Here is a 19,782-nt window from a genome sequence, read left to right as displayed (position 1 = left end):
CTCACCCATTCTGAACATCAAGCAAGGTCCCATTCATCAAATTAGACACAATCTCACCCATTCTGAACATCAAGCAAGGTCACATTCATCAAATTAGACACAATCTCACCCATTCTGAACATCAAGCAAGGTCACATTCATCACATTAGACACAATCTCACCCATTCTGAACATCAAGCAAGGTCATATTCCTCACACAAAACACAATCTCACCCATTCTGAACATCAAGCAAGGTCATATTCATCAAATTAGACACAATCTCACCCACTCTGAACATCAAGCAAGGTCACATTCATCACATTAGACACAATCTCACCCATTCTGAACATCAAGCAAGGTCACATTCCTAACATAAGACACAATCTCACCCATTCTGAACATCAAGCAAGGTCATATTCCTAACATAAGACACAATCTCACCCATTCTGAACATCAAGCAAGGTCATATTCCTAACATAAGACACAATCTCACCCATTCTGAACTTCAAGCAAGGTCATATTCCTAACATAAGACACAATCTCACCCATTCTGAACATCAAGCAAGGTCATATTCCTAATATAAGACACAATCTCACCCATTCTGAACTTCAAGCAAGGTCACATTCCTAATATAAGACACAATCTCACCCATTCTGAACATCAAGCAAGGTCATATTACTAACATAAGACACAATCTCACCCATTCTGAACATCAAGCAAGGTCACATTCCTAAACATAAGACGCAATCTCACCCATTCTGAACATCAAGCAAGGTCACATTCCTAACAAAAGACACAATCTCACCCATTCTGAACATCAAGCAAGGTCACATTCATCAAATTAGACACAATCTCACCCATTCTGAACATCAAGCAAGGTCACATTCATCACATTAGACACAATCTCACCCATTCTGAACATCAAGCAAGGTCCCATTCATCAAATTAGACACAATCTCACCCATTCTAAACATCAAGCAAGGTCACATTCATCAAATTAGACACAATCTCACCCACTCTGAACATCAAGCAAGGTCACATTCATCACATTAGACACAATCTCACCCATTCTGAACATCAAGCAAGGTCACATTCCTAACATAAGACACAATCTCACCCATTCTGAACATCAAGCAAGGTCATATTCCTCACATAAGACACAATCTCACCCATTCTGAACATCAAGCAAGGTCATATTCCTCACACAAAACACAATCTCACCCATTCTGAACATCAAGCAAGGTCATATTCCTAACATTAGACACAATCTCACCCATTCTGAACATCAAGCATGGTCACATTCCTAACAAAAGACACAATCTCACCCATTCTGAACATCAAGCAAGGTCATATTCCTAACATAAGACACAATCTCACCCATTCTGAACATCAAGCAAGGTCATATTCCCAACATAAGACACAATCTCACCCATTCTGAACATCAAGCAAGGTCATATTCCTAACATAAGACACAATCTCACCCATTCTGAACATCAAGCAAGGTCATATTCCTCACATAAGACACAATCTCACCCATTCTGAACATCAAGCAAGGTCATATTCCTAACATAAGACACAATACCACCCATTCTGAACATCAAGCAAGGTCATATTCCTAACATAAGACACAATCTCACCCATTCTGAACATCAAGCAAGGTCATATTCCTCACATTAGACACAATCTCACCCATTCTGAACATCAAGCAAGGTCATATTCCTAACATAAGACACAATCTCACCCATTCTGAACATCAAGCAAGGTCATATTCCTCACATAAGACACAATCTCACCCATTCTGAACATCAAGCAAGGTCACATTCATCACATTAGACACAATCTCACCCATTCTGAACATCAAGCAAGGTCATATTCCCAACATAAGACACAATCTCACCCATTCTGAACATCAAGCAAGGTCATATTCCTAACATAAGACACAATCTCACCCATTCTGAACATCAAGCAAGGTCATATTCCTCACATAAGACACAATCTCACCCATTCTGAACATCAAGCAAGGTCACATTCATCACATAAGACACAATCTCACCCATTCTGAACATCAAGCAAGGTCACATTCATCACATTAGACACAATCTCACCCATTCTGAACATCAAGCAAGGTCACATTCATCACATTAGACACAATCTCACCCATTCTGAACATCAAGCAAGGTCATATTCCTAACATAAGACACAATCTCACCCATTCTGAACATCAAGCAAGGTCATATTCCTAACATAAGACACAATCTCACCCATTCTGAACATCAAGCAAGGTCATATTCTTCACATAAGACACAATCTCACCCATTCTGAACATCAAGCAAGGTCACATTCATCACATTAGACACAATCTCACCCATTCTGAACATCAAGCAAGGTCACATTCCTAACATAAGACACAATCTCACCCATTCTGAAATCAAAATGCCAATCAGAGAGTCCAACAGTAGTTAGAAATCTAACACTAAAGGATTGCACAATACTGTGGTTCTTCAGCTGGTGTAATATTCAGATGCTCTCTGATACCATGTACCTATCATTTCCTCCCTCTGGGCCTATCATTGTGGAGTAATTGACCTAAATATCCCCCTAGATCAAAATAGCCATCATTACAGTGCCACCAGGCTTCTGTATTTATGGCCTTCAATCTCTGTTTGACCTTATTAAAATGAGATATCTTATATCCTCTGACTTTTCATGTTTCAATCTTGGTGTGTTGCAATATCCTCAATTTCAATGAATATCATTCGAACTAGTATCATGTGTTTAAGTTAGTCTCTAGGACATCGAGTATCCATGTACTGGATCGAGTATTTTGATTGTGAAACGCTGTGATAATCAAATACTGTTCATGGGGGAACTATGCTCAGGCATATTGGCAGTCAGGGGGAGATTTCTGACTTACCCCAAAACTGGCAATTGATGTTTGTGACATGACAACAGATTAACGCTTTGCCATCTTGAATGTCAGTCCAGTGTGTATGACAGCGACGGCATGGTGATAGTTTAATTTTGTTGTACTGTGATTGGTTAACAGCTAAAATAACAATTGCCTGTATCATACCATATATACAAGAGGCACTATTTCAGCATAAATGTTGAAAGGGAGGGAACTCCCAGTCATGATCAATTTATGAGGTTTGTCTTGATTAAATATCGTTTTTATTATAATCTGGAATAATATGACACTTAAATAATTTACACTTATTACATTTCTGCTGTTACCACAAATTTCCAACTGCCGTAGGGAAAATTAACGCAAACAGAATTGACTTGTCCATATCGAAAAATCACTTGTCTCAGATGTCAGGCAATGGGATTTTTTTAACCCTTGTTGGCAGTCCTGACTTGATTCAAGTCCTTCAAACTCTATTTTGTTTACCAGCTACCACAAAATGTATGAGGTATATCAGTAGTTAATGGCAGCCCTGGTGACACAGAGACAATGCTCAGTCTCACACAGGGTCCTAACTACCATGCCTATATCCAGGCTGGAGGGGGCACGGGTGGCCCAGTCGTCTAAGGCGCCGCGATTCGCTGTGCAGAGTTGCGTCCCTTAGGCACGCTAGAAACCTATGATTGTGGGTTCGAATCCCTGTTTGCCCCGATTATGTTTCTAGGTTTGTCAACACCATACCCATGCTCGTGGGTTTCACCGAAGTGGTAAACGTCTGAGACCTGTATCACTTCGGGCTTTCCTCCCACATTAAGCTGACACACCGTGATATGAGTGGAATACTGTTAAAAGCGGCGTTAAACCAGACTCACTCACTCACTCACTCGAGGCTGAAATTGGGTGCCAGACCTGTGACCCTTGTCTCTCTTTAAGGATGTCTGCTGATCTTTATTTGTAAATTAACATTTTCAAAAAAGGTATTTTGATATTCTATTACATGATATCTAAAGACCCAATTGAATAAAATAAATCTTTTCTACAGAGACAAATGGGGAAATCATTCACTGTGTTAAGTATACTTAATATGATTTAACTTTGAAAAATATTTAACCACATATAGATAAAATGTTCATCAAAAGGAAAACCTAATAATTTCTATAGGTTAATGTGCAATTTCTTGAGAAAATGGATAAATATGTTTGCATTTACATATATCACTCAATAAAGTGCTGCAACATTCCACTGGTGGCTATGATGGCTCAATGCAGTGATGGCATAACTAAAGAATGTTGCAGAGCTACTCCCTTTCATTTTTACCTTAGGCAATACGCAAAATTGGGATTAATTCACTATTTTGTTTGACATATAACGCTGTATCTTTGATGATGTAATTTAAAGTGTATGATTCCTAGTTGTACTGCTTGGCCTTAGCGGTAGGTTGACTTTAAATATTTCACATTTCACGACGGTTATCATTGCGAAGTGAACACGAAATCATACCTGCAGACATCTTAAACTTGAACTCAACTCACTCACTCTGAAACTTGCAGTTATATTCCCAGACTCATTCATCTATTGTGTAAGGGTCAGGCAAAACTGTTACAAATTTTACTAAAATTTTATATGTGTAGTATCTAAAGATATCACATGTCTCTTTATATTCTGATAAAGAAATAAAAATTAATTAAATTAATTTTTTTTATTGTTATTTACAAAAACCCATCTTGGCATACTTAACATCATAAATGTGTCTTACCCACAGAAAAGCCCTCTAATAGACTGGTTTCTGGTTGTTTATGCCTTGCATCACCTTTATTCCTGGTTCTATGTAACTGCATCACCTTTGTGATCCGCAGAACTGGATTCCTTTGGCAAACAGGTTTATTATCTAACGATCTATTGTTAGCTGACAGTCAATATATTGGAATTTCTCTTTAGCTTGAAGCCAGATATCTTTGTAAATTTCACAGAAATAAATGCTAATATGTTTCCTGTATATGATAGAATCCAAATGTGATAACATCACAGAAATGGGAACAGTTATCTTGAAATAAAATGAAACTATATTTACTAAGTATAACTATTTGCCAAAACATCATTATGAACTATATGACTCAACTTGTAGCTAGCTGATAAATTTAATTATTTCGACAGACAAATTAGATTAAATTACACGACTTGAGCTTGACTCCTCTTTTGTTGACACTGACCTCATGATGTGTCAAATCCAGTGCCCACTCCCACATATAGCACACACCCCCTCCCAACAAACAATTCCCTGTCTGCGAACAAGATCCCCTGGGGAAGAACACAAGTTTTCTATAATTACCATTTTATGCTCTGAAGTTTTTGAATGGAATATTTTATTTTCTCACAATTGGCATATTTCACCAAACTTAAACGAAAAAGAATATCTAAAAAGAAACACCTAATTCTATTGCCCTGGCTATGATCAATGACAAAAAAATCCATTTTGTGGAAAATAATCAACTTTAAATCTAATACACAAATTTCATTTTATTCTAATCAAACTCACTTCACTCCAAGCCAAATACAAAAATAGAAAAATCAATACAGCATATTTCTCAATATTCTAAGCACATCCTCTTTCCCTTTAATCAATTCTTTGATTGCAATGAAATCTTATCGCAATCATTATGTGTTGTATTCTTCAAGCTAACACTCTTATCACATAGATAGATAGATGTATAGATAGATTTCACATAACATCACCCCTAAGGCGAGAATATAATAATAGTCCACACTATCTCTGTCATACAATGTGAAACAAAATCTATTCTACCTGTACTCTTACAAAGAATATAATATATTTCCCTGGATATAATTAGTTCCTTTCACAGAGTAATCGTGTGTTATGCAATAAGCAAGTGGTGTTGTACAATGTTCTGGAATCCCAGTGTAGCGGCCAGGCTTCAGGTATGACGCATGACATATTGTCAATAGTATGGCCAGGCTGCACAATGAGTGAGCGAATATCGACTGACTGGTTTGTATAGATGAATGTGGTTCAATCGGATATGAATGTGTTAAGCAATACTGACTCACACAATGCTCACGATGACTTTCACTGACACAGATGACCATATGTTACGAGGCGATTGTAAATGACCCCTAAAATATACCCGGTTTTTTTTACACGTGGCATTCTGTATAGAAGGGTAAAAGTGTGGTTGCTTTTCACATATTACTTTTTATAAAATATAAAATTGAAACTAAAATCAGGAAGCATGAAGCTAAAACATAAATTCATTGCAAGTGTAACCACATATACCAACGTTTAAAATATTGCAATGACTTCCATGTAAATCATTTGAAAGATTTCTGTTTTACACGCTACATGTTAAATTGCTGTCTCATCCTCTTTTAACATTTATTTTTTTCTTTTTAAACACGTAGAATTGTGTATTCAAGCAAAAAATACAGCCTGTTCCAATTCCAGATAAAACATGCCATTAAGATTTATCAAGGAATGAATATTCTTGTGTGTTTTCAGACAATCATATTACAAAAAAAGAAGTTTCAGTATTTCATGAGAAGAAACTGTCTCGCAGCACGCAAAGCCCGACAGTACTGATATGAGCATACGATAAATTTCAAAAGGAATAATGAAGTACATCTTGCATGATTGTACACTCTAAAATGAAGGACATTTTCGGTATTCGTATACAGTGCAACTGTGTTCAGTACAGGTCAGTCATAAACCCTATTTATATAAATTCAGTAACTGACTGTGAATTCAACGACAATTAATTAACACAGCATCTGTTACAGTTTATATGATATACAGCAATTTTACCTTTATCAATTGATAATGCTGTATCAAAATATCGGATATCATTTCTGTTAAGCTGTTGCAAGACAATAAAAACATATGCTAATTTTGTACTTAATTCCAGCATCACAAGGGTAGAACAATGATGGCTTCAATAGTATACCTATTCAATAACTATCCACTCTAAGATACACTTTTCCCTTCGCCTTTAAGCAGTTATCACTAACCGGATACAGGCGCTTTACAAATTACTACTGTTTTTATTTAGTAGTATTACTGTTTTAAGACGCTTCCATTTGTTGTAGGGGCGGTGGACTAACCTAGTGGTTAAGCGTTCACTCGTCACACCGATTCCCCAAATGGGTACAATACGTAGAGCCCATTTCTTGTGTATTAGAGAAACCTTTAGAGACATGCCTAAAATGGTTCATTCCAACAAATTTCATGCCATACCACTATCATATATATGTTTGGCTAACAAGCAAGCCAAGAATCCGAAAAAGTCTAAAAAATATTTTTTTAGATGGAAAATATTTCCACAGATTTTTTTTCAAAAACTATTTCCATGTAAATTATGAAGTAGGAACAGACAACACAGCAGAAGAAATCCTACCGCAGATGGTCTGGTGAAAATGATACTCCCTCCAAGACAGTAATTGACATGTGGCAATAGAAATAGGGTGTATCTATTGCAGACATTACCATCACCCCGCTATCATACAATTTGCTCACTTCACTGTAATGCATCTGTCAAAAAAATGCTCCACAATTGACAAGGGAATATCAGGTTTTAAACAAAAGACTACACTTCAGGCTCTCTCTTTGTGACCAAACAATCATGTAAGGATGATTTAACACCCTGAGATTAAAACAACACCAGCAAACGCAAGTATGGACATTACCTCTATCCCGTCATTCCATGATGCAAGTATGTATCCTCAGGGCAACACCGCAATCCACAAAGAAAAGGCCATTATTTTCCATGTACAGCTGCCGTCAACAAAACACCTGGCACGTGCCAGGGTTTACAACCTTTTACAAACGTTGCTACTACAACATGGCCTGAATGAATGAGCAGCGGTCTAGCCAGCAAGGTCTGAGCTGCAGTAGAGAGAGTCACAGGGCCACAGCGAGTGAAACTACCTGTTTGTAAACAATGGTAATCCTAGAGACAGGTTGGTGAGGTCCGTTAAGTCTTCAGCAACCTGCTGGTCTTCTCCTTGCTGCTGTTGTCTAGCTAGGACTGCACGCTGTTGATGCTGTGACACCAATTAACATTGTGACAGTCATGGTTGGCGATTCCCAGTACGAACGGCCTCCTCACCGATCGTTGCGGTGACTGAGTCGTGCTCTTATTGGAGGACGTCGCTGTTGGAGTCGGGATCCATTCCCCGAACGATTACTCTCACTCCGGCTCTCTCGTCCTCGTCCCTCTTCTCATCCCAGTCCCTTCCACGACGTTCTCCTATCAAGAGACACTGGTCTCATCCGGCATGTCCATTCTTTCTTTCATATGCAAATAGCTGGCGAGAAATGACTCATAAACCCCTCTACATGTTTCCTAATGAAAAAAAAAACTACTACTTGCAGAGCCCCCAAATAGCTTCACATTCAGACATGAGGCAATTCTACAATGTCACCCAGCCCTGTGATGTCAACTGTCCCCATTTATTAGAGTCACTTATTTAATCTGATTATGACAAAACAGTCAGAGCCCTGCATGCCAGGACAATTTCTCCACTAGAGCATGGTTGAAAGAATGCCACTCTTAACCTGTGCAAATATCAGGGATGTCCTCTTGCCCAAAGAATAATACTTTGTATCCAGTCAATTTTCATGAATGATTTTTGTTTTGATAATGGCCAATCTCTTAATATCTCGCGAATAGCTTTTAATATTTGATAGCAGTAAATTTGCCAATGTGACAGTCAATTATCAGTCATTGTTTGCGCAAAGATTCACAGTTGCACTTAATGAAAATTGGAATTATGCCTAAAAAAACAAAATCCATTCAGTTGCATAAAGGTTTGTCGTTTAGTCATAATAATATATGTACAAAAACAGAAGAATTATTTCACTAACTTTCATAAAAATATTTTAACTAGATTGCACTAAAGTAAAAATATCAATGCCTCTTTTTGAATTTCATCATTTTCTTTTAATTAACAGATATCAGATTTATTCCACTGGGTTTATGCAAGAAATTATTCAGATATGTTATCCTCAAATTTGGTGATGGAGATATATTTCCATGGGGAAACCAGCATAGTATCAACAACACACACAACATGTTCAAAGAAACATCACATTTCCATTCACAGCTGAATCAGGATGACAACAGCCATTACTTGCATAACAATAATAAACTGATCAAATATGATTGTCCACAGAAATATGCATCATACTGACAACACACGACGACTGCGGAACATCAAAGAGGCTAGATTGTGCTATTGTTCTGTCATCCTTTGAGCTTGGAGATGAAAGTAATGGCGTTCCAAAGCTTAGAGAGAAGTTTATTCGGTGAGTTGACAAAAACTTAGTCATTATTATTAAACAAGCCGTGATACTTTCGGCAGGTATTTCCGTTATATGAGTAAAAGAAACGACTAAAGTATCAGTTTCTCAAGAAAATGGCTGCAGCTTTCATGTTGTGATATGACTCAAAGAGATTGAACGTATTTCATACTAGAATCTGGGCATGACCTTGAAGCATGATGAAAATAGTTGTTTTAATGGACGTGTTCGACTTAAATCAGAACTTTGACTGTTGGTTGTATCTGACAAGATGTTGAAGTAAACGCATTACTATTGAGTTGATGGGGTAGTTGTCTTGATCTGTTTGGGGGATCTACTATTGAGTTGATGGGGTAGTTGTCTTGATCTGTTTGGGGGATCTACTATTGAGTTGATGGGGTAGTTGTCTTGATCTGTTTGGGGGATCTACTATTGAGTTGATGGGGTAGTTGTCTTGATCTGTTTGGGGGATCTACTATTGAGTTGATGGGGTAGTTGTCTTGATCTGTTTGGGGGATCTACTATTGAGTTGATGGGGTAGTTGTCTTGATCTATTTGAGGGATCTACTATTGAGTTAATGGAGGATAGTGGTTCTGTTGGAGGGAGCTACTATTGAGTTAATGGAGGATAGTGCTTCTGTTGGAGGGATCTACTATTGAGTTAATGGAGGATGGTGGTTCTGTTGGAGGGAGCTACTACTGAGTTAATGGAGGACAGTGGTTTCGATCTGTTGGAGGGAGCTACTATTGAGTTAATGGAGGATAGTGGTTCTGTTGGAGGGATCTACTATTGAATTAATGGAGAATAGTGGTTCTGTTGGAGGGAGCTACTATTGAGTTAATGGAGGACAGTAGTTTCGATCTGTTGGAGGGAGCTACTATTGAGTTAATGGAGGATAGTGGTTCTGTTGGAGGGAGCTACTATTGAGTTAATGGAGGATAGTGGTTTCAATCAGTTGGAGGGAGCTACTATTGAGTTAATGGAGGACAGTGGTTTTGTTGGAGGGAGCTACTATTGAGTTATGGAGGATAGTGGTTTCGATCTGTTGGAGGGAGCTACTATTGAGTTAATGGAGTATAGTGGTTCTGTTGGAGGGAGCTACTATTGAGTTAATGGAGGAAAGTGGTTCTGTTGGAGGGAGCTACTATTGAGTTAATGGAGGATAGTGGTTTCAATCTGTTGGAGGGAGCTACTATTGAGTTAATGGAGGACAGTGGTTTCGATCTGTTGGAGGGAGCTACTATTGAGTCAATGGGGGATAGTGGTTCTGTTGGAGGGAGCTACTATTGAGTCAATGGGGGATAGTGGTTCTGTTGGTGGGAGCTACCATTGACCCAGTGGAGGATAGTGGTTTCAATCAGTTGGAGGGAGCTACTATTGAGTCAATGGGGGATAGTGGTTCTGTTGGAGGGAGCTACTATTGAGTCAATGGGGGATAGTGGTTCTGTTGGAGGGAGACAAGCAGCCACCCACATACACACACACATACACACACACACTCGCAACCACACATACACACCCACCTGCACGTATGCACACACACACATACACATACACCACTGCTATATAAGTGCAATACTAATCTTGAACAATGACATTAAACCCCATTTCACCTCACCTCACACAGTATAACCACCAGTACTAGCCTCTGACACAGTACAAACTGTCCAACCAAACCCCTATTCAATGCTATATAAGTGTATATAAGTCAACGCACACAGTCGGATTCTAATGTCCAAGACTATACAGTTCACGACTATACCACAGTTATCTTTCATTGTCATTTCAAAAACAATTACATTGTTCATTAATAAGATGAACATGAAATATGCAAACTCATAGATAAATATACCACAACTGGCGAAATATCTTGTACATTCCACAAAACAATCAATATTAATACAGATAACAAACGAATAAACACCTCAAGCATATCATGTCAATGATGTAATTCTGCTAATACCGTAAAAAATTCATTGCACAAATCATGCTGCTACTGCTAATGAAATTGTACCCCCAATTTAAATTACTGATGTTCAGAGCAATTCTTCAAGAATCCTTACAATGGCTTACGACCTATGAAAAACATAATGGCTCTATTTCTGGTTTCGCTGACTACAGTCTTTGACATAGCCTTTGGCCGTTGTAGGTGGTAACTTTATTTCTTGGGCTTCACCAGTTTACTTTTTCCTCTTTACAAGATTACTGCCATTTGCATCAGCTTAGACCATTAACCAATCGGCTTAGAGAGCCTGGCCTTCAGGCTATAGGACAGCACACAGTATTAAAAGCATCAGCCATTTGCAACAGTTCTCAAACGACAGTCACGATGTCACTGGTGACATGTTCCTCATGACAGGACTTTGCAAGGAACTCAGGACCGGCACATCCCAATGTGATGTTGGTTCATAAAATACATTTTCCAGCAGGGCTATAGGTTATCTGTCACTGGCCAAGAGATCTACCTTCCGCCATGTTTGATGTGCAAACACAGAGGCCTCTGATGGTAAACATATTTTTGAAGGAAAAATCTCCCAAATCAATCAGTTTGTCATTATAAGAAGAGTGTTCTGGTTGAATCAGGTGCTGCCTGTGTAAATAACACTGGCATACACACATTGGAAGAAGACTAAAAAATGGCGGGAAACTGATTTAGAAGCAGACGTCATTTACACTGGAAAAACGGTAGACTAAAATTTGTGTAAGATGCAAGGACAGATTCTGGATTGCTTCTGTTAAGACTAAAAAGTTTGAAATATCGACTCAAGGAAGATAGCTTCCTAATAACCATGAAGAATTCCTAATATGTGAGCTGAAAAAGAAAAACCAGTATAAAACGCTGACAGTACCAGCTTCAATGGTCATTGACATAGGGAAGATATTCCCCAATATTCAACAAAAGTATTCAAATGCCAAAGGAACATAAGCTCTTGAGAAACAATATTGACAAAAACAACATGAGACATCAATAACAATAACATGCCTGTAAATCGAACAAGTATTAAGGGCACAGCCACATATTACGACACAGTGTTCTCTGTTCATTAAAATTCCACCTCATGCTCAGTGAAGGCTAAAAACTCCATGATAGGCTCTCAAAAATGTGAAGTAGGAACTCTGCCTGTGGGCATGCCTATCATGCCTCCATCCTTGCATTGCTTCTTCACATGACTTATTGTAATCCAATAAATAATTAACCAAAACAATGCGAATATGTTAATCCTACTTCACCATCCATGCAGCATAATCCTTCCTGTGATTTATTTTGGCGAGATAAATGTTGAACTTTTGTCAACCATTATTAAGTAATCCACAGCAGATAAATGGCTCTGATATGGAAGTGATTTTCGCTCTGAACAGACAAAATTGCTGTGATGAATATTTTTGGATCGGAAACTTTAACGCTTGCTTAATCATTTCATTTCCATCATACTCGTTTTTTTTATCCTGACTTGCCCGTCTGCTTATAAAATCTGCTTTGTGCAGTGGACCGGACGCGAATGCAGGAACAAGTTGGAAAAGCCTATTGTGTTCGGAAAGGCCAACAGATAACGGGGACCAAATTGATTGTTCCATGTTAGGGCTTGTCTAGTCTTGCAGTGACGAGAAACATCAATCACTGTTTCAGAAGATAGTAGTGAAAAACCCATCATTTTCTCAATGGAAATATGCATCCTTCAATGAAACTCAGTAAAAAGTCGCCATGGTTGAGGTATTGACTATTGTGATCAGAAACCTCCTGCAGCTTTCAAATGAAACCTTGAAAATCTTTGATATCAATATTTACCAATTTTAGCAATTTCATTCCACAAGCAGAAAATGTAATCACACAATCTTAGAATGAAAAAGATGCGGCACAAACTTGGTGTGGATTCAACAGACTATGGTCAGGGAAGTATGTAATCTCCTGCATGTAAAAAGCCAGTTCTCTCCACCACAAAGGAATGTCAGCTCCATGCAAGGCTATGGCTACTCTGCCTTTGGGCAAAATGTTCCTCAAAGAAAATCTTGTGCAACAATAATCATCAGTCTGTGTTATGGTATGAGAGTCACAACAGTCCTCTAGTCATAAGATTCCTTGTTGAGAGAAAGAGTGCAAGAGTGAATTTGGTTTAACAGTATTTCAGGAATATCACAGCGTGTCAGCTTAAAGTGGGAGGCATTCCTGAGTGACGCAGGACTTTCTAAAGCCTTTCGTATCATGGACATGTGGAGGACATTTCCAAATTTGACATATCAGTGACATAAATGATATCCGATGCAACTTCCTATTTTGACTTATACCATTCATACTTCGTTTTTTCGGGTGAACAGTTGACTTGCCTTTGCATGTGTTTGTGACCAGTGCCACCAGTGGGGCAGGATACACTGACCTTTTTGCAAACATTTGGTATTTGATAGTGATATCATCAACACATCTTAACATGATTAACACTGCAGGACAATCATTGATATTGTACCCAGGTATGGAACAAAACCCAGGTCTTTGACCTGAGAGGCAAGCACTTGAACCACTAGGCTACTCCCTGCTCCCCTGATATGACGATGCAGATGACAACTGTCCCTAAATTCATTCAACATAATGACCCTCCAAACCCTATCACATGCAATATACATTATTTACATGGATCAATATAAGCGATTAAATAAAAATCCAATCAATTTTGTGTAATAATGAGCGTAATAATGATTTTATGCTCCATATCACAGTTGAAGTATTCATGACTCCATTGTTGACAAATAATATCAACAGGTTGATCAAATAACTTTCATGACACGGTTTTCAAAATACTTTTTACCTCAGGTTATGGTAAAGTGGGGATAAACAAGAGCTGACTTAAATGGGACATTTAGAATCTGTTTCAACTTCTCTTTTATTCTGTCATGTGTTGTTTCAAAACTGAGACCAGTAGAAACCAGTTGAAACCAGTAGATTGTGAATTAGTGAATGAGGTATCATATCATGTAGTTGTATGGCAGGAGTACTGCTGTGTGGTGGTCAGCAGCAAACACTTACGTTTTTATGCAAATTGTGTGGTGGCAGGTGCTACTGTGGGAGCAAATATGTTCCCTCTGAACATATGTTCTGGTGGAAGCTATACCAGGAGTTTTGTTCTTGTGGAATATTTTCCCAGGTAAATTGTTTCACTCCCCGAATGTTCAGGGGGAATAGAGGCGGTCGGGTAGCCTTGTGGTTAAAGTGTGCGCTGAAGACCCGGGTTCGATTCCCGACATGGGTACAATGTGTGAAGCCCATTTCTGGTGTCATCCGCCGTGATATTGCTGGAATATTGCTTAAAAGCGGCGTAAAACCATACTCATTCACTCAGGAGGAATATATTTACACTCACATTACCAGTAGAGCAGTACATGCTCACCCTTTTCGTCATCACTCATTTTCAGTTACCCAGTCACATAATTTTCACCACTATTTTCCCTCACACCCCCATTGGAATCAGCAGATGACTGACACAGACTATTCTCTAGCGTTGACAGCTTATATTTCGTCTGAATGGAGTTCCACTGAACGTTCTAGCAACGACCACATCAGAATTACATTGTCAGTGAACAGAGCTATACTCGACTCTTTACCAACGCATCCCACCCACCCAAGTACAGAGAACCTGTGAGATTAAGTAATAAATCCAACTGTCACAAGGTTATATTCAATCACAGCACCTTCAACCACTAAGCAAAGGCCATTCTATGCCACAAGCTCAAGGCAAATTCTCCTACCCTTGACGAAGAAAGAAACCGCCTTATCAGCACACTAGTACTGATACACAAACTGAGGCCTGTTTCAAGTTTGCTTGCACTCTACCATCCAATTACAAAATAAGGGACCGGTCATTAATGTACTGACACCACTTATTGCCTAATATCATACTTTTGGATGACCCTCTCCATGTCCTTATCAATTATTTTCATGACACTCCCTGAAAAAAGAATTGCAAAAGCACTTTATATTTTATAATAAAATGTCCATTTTTTTATGACCCTCCTCAAATATTGTATTATTTTTTATGACCCTCACCTAGAGACTCATATTTTTGGGTGACGATTCCATTTGACCCCCCCCACACCCCCCACCCACTATAATAAATGACTGGTCCCCAAGTTGATAATTTGTATATGTAGCAGGGTGTGGTATCCTTACCTTGTCAGCTTGCTGATGGGGTTAACCTCTTTGGTCATGTGGACAAGGTGTCCGACCTCTGATCAGAAGGTCTGTGGTTCGAATCCCATCACGGAACTCGGACATTTTATGGTGCTACATTGGCGCCCAACATGGGGCTGAGCACGTTCATATTAAATTTGAGCAAAATAAGCCTCAGTACAATACTATGCGGCCCAGGACATGCCTTCTGTTGACGGGGTAGTATGTAGCAGGGCGTGGAGTCATCCCACAGATGACATCCTTACCTTGTCAGCTTGTCAACTTGTCACGCGTCAGACCTCTGATCAGAAGGTCTGTGGTTCGAATCCCATCATGGGACTCAGAAATGTTATGGCCGCTTCATATACATTTCCATCTTATGGTACTGCTAGTGTGTGAGTTGATTTTATTCCTCTGATCAATGTGTAAGACTGCAGTCGGCAATATTTTAGCTATATCATGACAGCCTGAATCTAGTCAAGTCTGAACCAGTCGTTCATGTTTTGAGCAATGTCCTACTGCATTAGAGTGATAGACATTCATCCAAGTCAAATTTATTTTTATTTTTCTTTGCCCAACCACATAATCCCTTATGGATTAGCTAAAAAGAAAGATACCACTACAGAAAAAATAATTAAAGTAACTATTAACTTGATTAAAATGATTTATCAATATGCATTGTATGTTTTATTTGTTTGCTTGTTGTTTATCACTGCACTTAGCAATGTTGCAGCTATATGATGGTAGTCTGTAAATAATTAAGTCTGGACCAGACAATCCAGTGAAAGACATCATGAGCATAAATCTGGACAATTAGGATACGATGACATCCATCAATGCTCATGATGTCTATCACTGGATTGTCTGGTCCACACTTCATTATTTACAGACCGCCGTCATATAGCTGGAATATTGATGAGTGCAGCGTTAAACAACAAACACACTATCTATGAGTGTGATACATACAAACAAAGTATGAATTTCCTGGTTTTTTAAGTCAGGTATTTCAATTTCATGTTCAGGATTTATTTTCATTTGAGGCAACTTAGAACAGCTCTTTAAAGAGATGATAAAAACTGAAATATGATACAAGTAATTTGATACAAAGCGTAAAACATGGAGTTGGGAGTCTTTTGATGACCTATTTTCCATCCATTTAAAATGAAATGTGATCCAAATCTTGATAAAATACCAGACACTAATGAAGATAACTCTACCAGTAAAGACTCACCAAGACACCGAATGCTAATTTGATTCTTTCTATGGTTTAAAAGAAGATTAAGCTATCACAAACAGAAAGAATTGTGGGAAACGTAATCTCCACTCACCTTCTTAAATTAGGGATTTTAATTTTTGGGGTCGTGGAAAGCGCTTTAAGATATGCAAATGAGGTGCAGCACATTGTCTAATTATGACTGAATTTTAAGCAAGGTGTCGATATTCTCTATGGGAATAATCCCATTGAATAAATGGACCAGCTGTGAAAATAACCACTTCTAGAACTATCGTACAAGGTGGCCTCGTTTTGTCATTAATTTCTATTATGATGACATGCCATTTTGTTTCAGTCCCTTCAATCACAGACAGGAATCGCTGCAGAACAACTGGTATCTTTAACTCATCAGGACAAAATTTTAATTATGTTTAAGCAAAGTGGCAATCTTTAGAAGATACCAAAGTTGTATTAAAATTTGGACATCGGAATTAATTTCCTGAGTCATGGGAACCAGTACCCAGACAACATTCCACTTTCTTTTTAGAAAACTGGCGAAAGTTTGACAGTTTATTTTAAGCGCAAACTGGACCCTGATTTCGGCATAACGAGCGTGATTGAGCGAGCTGGTTGACATCAGATCAGAGGCCCGTCCGTCTTAATACCACTCCCTTCTTTCTTGACGGACTGCAATTAATGCACGACTCGTGTCGCCCAAGATTGCCGTTTTAAACAAAGGGAGGCAATATTCAATCCGGACAGAGGATCGTTTTAATGAATGACTCAAATCCACATTCGTTTCCATGTTGTCTTCTTCCATGATTCTGTTGAGTCCAATTCATGTTTTCATTGCATCTCTCTTGCCGAGAGAATTGTCTTTTATGAGACGAGGCCCAATGAATATTGGGGCAACAGTGGCCTACCCGTCTGGGCTTAAGGCGTGACACGAAGTGACGTGAGGCGTGCAGGCACCAATAACAGTTTCAGGGGATTCAGCTCCAGGCAGCCTCTTAATGTTTGGTTTGCGCGGTAGTCCGTGATGGATAGCCCTATAACTGTGGCCTACGAAGAACCCCTATAGTCTAAGATAGCTGTGGTAATAATAGGTTGCCTGCGTTTTCACCCTGCACAGAATTATGTTGAGCATATCGTGTAACATCACCAAATATATTACCTCATACCTTGTTCTGAATTTAAAACAAAATCACTTGTGTTAGCAATAATTTCTTTGGGCTTAGTAACCTATAAGCTCTCAGGTTTGTTTCTCTCCATTTTTATATCTAACGAGTCAATCCACATTTATAGTAAATGAATCATTAATATGTCTTTTTATCAGCGACTCCGGAGGTATTTGAAAATATGCATACTACTGAATTTTTCATTTTTAATTCAAATCACATTCCATGATAAGTTACACAACTTATGAAAAAAACACCATTTGAATAATAATTAATTTTCCCATAGAATCTCTGTATCAGTTCTAAGTAACATGTTCAAGGAATATTCAACGAAATGTAATCCCAATATTCTTAAAAAATTAAACACATTTTCCGTGATATCAGGAAAGAATCTGTTTAGAAAGTACAAACTTTCATGTTTACAAAGTTGTACTAAACCTGGTTTCAAAACGTTCTTTGTTTGAATTTCTGTGAGAAATGTCAAAAACACAGCCCCAGACACCCAGCAATTCCGTGAAATAGAAAATACACTTATTTCCCTTGCTATTATAAAAAACAGCAATGCGCCATGTTTGCATGATCAAAAGCAAAATAATGATAGGAGACTGGCTGACTGAAATGTAAATATACTTTAGCAAAACATCCAATCACCTAATCAATCCTGGTCCAAGGATAATGCCATCTATCGCAATAACAGTTATTATGCATAGAAATGGCAAGCACAAAGCTGGTGTTTTAGGCGATAGGGTTAGACAGCAACACAGGCAGTAGCCATCCCTGCATGCTGTATTCTACAACAGTCAATGTTTAATTACTGCATGGATGGCAGTTTTACCCAGACCGGTCCTTCCTTTCAGTAATCACGAAGCTTTGCACTGAAGGAGCAGAACTCCATTGTACTTTGATATCTGCTGAGAGGGTTTTCAAGGGCGTTGGGGAATGGTATTGTAGTAAAATTCTCATTTAATCAGATTACTAGGTAGTTTTAATAAGTGCCAGTGAGTACTGCTATTGTAGTACACTAATTCTGCTAAGTTTTACCATTGCAAATTTAATTAAACAAATTTACGAGGCATTTAGATCTTGGCCATAATAGAGATGGTAATGGCATCGCTGTTTTAGATCTGTTATTGGAAATCAAGACAATATACGCTGTTCTCCATATCTTCCCCATCACTTCTGAGTAGATCACAGCAGTTGCAAACAATACTCTGTGGCCTTTCTTTGTGTCAATTGGTACCTGGGGCCCACTCCACAAAGCAATCTCAGTGCTATGGTGGTTGTAAGCCTATGATAAAGTATGGGAGTTACAATCACCTTGGTGATAAAATCATTTTTAGAATGGGGCACTGGTATATATATTCTATGTTGCCAAGGGTGTACATGGAACAAGTGCGACTCATTGTTGAAAATGTTTAGCACTGATTACAAGTCTAATACTCCTGGCCGTACATGGATATTTGAGTCAAACAGCCATGAAACTGGGATGATTTCTTCAAATGTCATCTAAATGTCATATGCATCAATGGATGATTAATCGCTCTGTTCTTGTGAAAGACTTATTTCCCCGAAGTCTGCATTCGTAAATATAAGAGACAAAACCATTTCCATGATCACAATCTTCAATATTTGATACATTGTTTTAATCAAGCTGCTGCCTAGAAACAGGACTCATGGTAACTAGGAGTCAGATTCATGGTAACCAGGAGTCAGATTCATGGTATCTAGGAGTCAGATTCATGGAAACCAGGAGTCAGATTCATGGCAACTAGGAGTCAGATTCATGGCAACCAGGAGTCAGATTCATAGAAAACAGGGGTCAGATTCATGGCAACTAGGAGTCGGATTCATGGCACCTAGGACTCAGACTTATTGTACCTCCAGCAATTTTTAAACATCGAACGCGTGTGTGATAAGCTAACCTCCGCACCATCCCACTGTCACTGCAAGAGTCAAACATTGACCTTGTGTGTGATAAGCTAACCTCCGCACCATCACACTGTCACTGCCAGACCTATACATCGACCTTGTGTGATA

The 19,782-nt window shown here is 38.6% G+C and overlaps 1 protein-coding gene across 5 annotated transcripts in view; it reads right to left on the bottom strand.

Annotated features, from left to right (window-relative positions):
* The window catches only part of LOC124116009 (neuroglian-like), a 225,160-nt gene that overhangs the window by 137,131 nt on the left and 68,247 nt on the right, over positions 1–19,782 (bottom strand). Inside the window, exon 1 of one of the 5 annotated variants that reach the window (XM_046477201.2) lies at positions 7,582–8,241. The exons of the other annotated variants lie outside the window; for them this stretch is intronic. The gene's annotated coding sequence lies outside the window, so the exon portion shown is untranslated. Of the gene's footprint in view, positions 1–7,581; positions 8,242–19,782 lie in introns of those variants that run through there. 5 annotated transcript variants of the gene reach the window in all.

The sequence above is a fragment of the Haliotis rufescens genome, unplaced genomic scaffold (assembly GCF_023055435.1).
Source record: "Haliotis rufescens isolate VD_foot unplaced genomic scaffold, xgHalRufe1.0.p SCAF_68, whole genome shotgun sequence".
NCBI classification, from domain to species: domain Eukaryota; kingdom Metazoa; phylum Mollusca; class Gastropoda; order Lepetellida; family Haliotidae; genus Haliotis; species Haliotis rufescens.
The sequence above is the reverse complement of the archived record's forward strand: the minus strand, read 5'-3'. Positions and strand labels throughout refer to the sequence as shown.